The 3211-nt window shown below is 38.8% G+C and overlaps 1 protein-coding gene across 1 annotated transcript in view; it reads left to right on the top strand.

The window, feature by feature from the left end:
* The window catches only part of CPD (carboxypeptidase D), a 72992-nt gene that overhangs the window by 36586 nt on the left and 33195 nt on the right, over positions 1 to 3211 (top strand). The window lies entirely within an intron of this gene.

Here is a 3211-nt window from a genome sequence, read left to right as displayed (position 1 = left end):
GCGGCCGCTCCCGTTGCGGAGCACAGGCTCCGGACGCGCAGGCTCAGCGGCCATGGCTCATGGGCCCAGCCGCTCCGCGGCATGTGGGATCCTCCCGGACCGGGGCACGAACCCGTGTCCCCTGCATCGGCAGGCGGACTCTCAACAACCGCGCCACCAGGGAAGCCCTCTCATTACTTTTTAAGCCAGTTTCTTGGTTGTTTTCCCCGTTTTTCCCCCACCCCTCCCCTCTCCCAGTACTCCTCCATTCTCCCTCCTTCCATCTACCCTGCCTCCCTCTCTTTCTCTGTCTCTCACCCTCCACCTCTCCTTCCCTTTTCCTCCTTCTCCCTCCCTCCATTTCTTTCTCACTTAGTTCTTCAAGTGTTTTATATTTATCCCTCAGAAATGTTTTATATTTATCCCTCTCGCTGGGAATTTGGTAACATGTTCTTTGTCATTTATAAAAATTAAACACTAACAGATCCAAATGTTTAGTCCTATTTCTCCCTAAAGTTTAATATGCCCTTTTATGTAGGTTTAGATTTTGACATTCTCTTATCTTTTATCTGCTGTGTATTTAACTGTAGCACAATGACCTCATTCTCATGTAGTATCTGAGCTTATACACCTCCATATAATTCAGCAGGAACTTAGTTGAATAGGATGAGAGGTCAAGATTAAAAATCATCACAGTGAGGCTTCCCTGGTGGCTCAGTGGTTAAGAATCCACCTGCCAACACAGGGGACACGGGTTCGAGCCCTGGCCCAGGAAGGGCCCCGCCTGCCATGGAGCGACTAAGCCCGTGCGCCACAACTGCTGAGCCTGTGCTCTAGAACCCGTGAGCCACAACTAGTGAGCCCAGGTGCCACAACTACTGAAGCCCACATGCCAAGAGCCCGTGCTCTGCAACAAGAGAAGCCACCACAAGAAGAAGCCTGGGCACCGCAATGAAGAGTAGGCCCCCCCGCATGCCACAGCTAGAGAAAGCCTGTGTGCTGCAACAAGGACCCAATGCAGCCAAAAATAAATAAATAAACAGCAACAACAGCAAAAAATCATCACAATGTCCAAGTAGGTCGTTGTGTGAATAAGTGTCAATACCCTAGAGACCTGAAAACACGTCTACATGTAAACTGGTATGTGGACGTTCATAGTAGCACTATTCATAATAACCAGGAAGTAAAAATAACCCAAATGTCCACCGACTAATGATCAGATAAATAAAATGTGGTATACAATTGAATGTTATCTGGCTGTGAAAAGGAATGAAGGACTGATGCATGCTACAGCATAGATGAGTCTTAAAAGCATGGTAGGTGATAGAGCCAGTCATAAGAAACCATGTGTTGTATGATTACATTTTTTATGAAATGTGCAGAAATAGGCAAATCCATAGAGGTAGAAAATAGATTAGCAGTTGCCTCAAGCTGTAGAGGATAGTGGTGGAGAGAATGGGGAGTGACTGCTAATGGGTATGGGTTTTTTTTTTTTTCGGTAATGAAATGTTCTGTAATTAGATAGTAGTGATGGTTGTATATTCAACCCTGTGAATATACTAAACAACAGTGAATTATATACTTTAAGTGGATGGGTTGTATGGTATGTGAATTACATCTCAATAAATTTTTTTTTAAAAAGTGAAGGTATTAACACCAGGGGCAATAGGTAAGAAATTTAGTGTCCACATTTGTTGAATTATCCACGGAAGTATCACAGTCGAGATTTGATGGCATATAGATTAACCTGCCATTTTAGAAATGACAGTACACACTTATGGATATTTGTATTTAAGAAGTAAATTAAGATTCTCCAAAAATGACTTTGAAAGCTTGCTAATAGTAGGAGAAAATACTTCTATAATTGGTAATCATGGACGATTCTCAAAGACCCAAATAGGAATTATGAAGTTGCAGCCTGGTTAGCAAAATAATTTTTTTGGCTTTTTTCTTACTTTATTAATTGTATACCATGTTTGACAGAAAATATTTTTTATTTTGAGCTTTTAAAAATATTCTGTAAAAAATACATCACGTCATGTTGGCTCAAGCGGAAAACTGAATACTAGTTACATTCCAGTGAAAATAATTGACAGATGTTTACATGTGGTATCAAGACCTTGGCATGGTGGGGGATACATCTTCAATCACGTAGATATGTTTCTTTCCATGACGTATTTTGCTTTCTCATCTTAAAATCTTTAAATGAGTTTTGAAATCTTGGCAAAGAAATTTAACAGAGGAATTCTTTGCTGCCAACTTAACAATTTAGAAAGATTTTGAAAGAATATAGAGAAAAGTAATATTTCTTTTTGTAATTTTTGATACAAATTTTTTATTTAGGTGAAATTCATATAACACTAACCATGTTAAGGTAAATAATTCAGTGATATTTAGTGCATTCACAATGCTATGCAACCACCATCTCTGTCTTGTTCCAAAACATTTTCACCTCCCCAAAAGGAAACCCCTTACCCATTAAGCAGTTGCTTTCTATTCCCCATGCCCCTCAAGCCCTGGTAACCACCAATCTGTGTTCTGTCCCTTTGGATTTGCCTGTTTTGGATATTTCATAGAAATGAAATCATATAATATATGACCTTTTGTGTCTGTCTTCTTTCACTTAGCATAGTGTTTTCAAGGTTCATTCGTATTGTAGCATATGTTAGTACTTTATTTCTTTGTATGACTGAATAATTTTCCATTGTATGTATATACCACAATTTGTTTATTTATCTGTTGATGGACATTTGGGTTGTTTTTACTTTTTACTATTATGAATATACTACTGTGAACATTGGCAGACAATATCTGAGTCCCTGTTTTCCATTCTTTTGGGTTATCCTATGTTTGGCTTTTTGATGGAAATACCATCATATGGTAATTCCATGTTTAGCTTTTTGATGTACTGCCAAACTGTTTCACAGTAGCAGAACCATTTTATATTCCCACCAGCAATGTATGAGGGTTCCAGTTTTTCCACATCCTTACCTTGTTAATTTTTTTTTTTGATTATAGCCGTTTTAGTGGGTGAAAGGTGATATCTCACTGAAATTTAGATTTGCATTTCCCTGATGGCTAATGATGCTGAGCATCTTTTTGTGTGCTTGTTGGCCATTTGTATATCTTATTTGGAGAAATATCTGTTCAAGTCTTTTGCCCATTGTTAACTGGGTTTTTCATCTTTTTGTTGAGTTGCAGGACTTCTTTTTTTTTTTTTTTTTTTTTTTTT

This window comes from Physeter macrocephalus, chromosome 14 (assembly GCF_002837175.3).
Source record: "Physeter macrocephalus isolate SW-GA chromosome 14, ASM283717v5, whole genome shotgun sequence".
Lineage (NCBI taxonomy): Eukaryota > Metazoa > Chordata > Mammalia > Artiodactyla > Physeteridae > Physeter > Physeter macrocephalus.
This window is presented reverse-complemented; position numbering and strand designations above follow the sequence as displayed.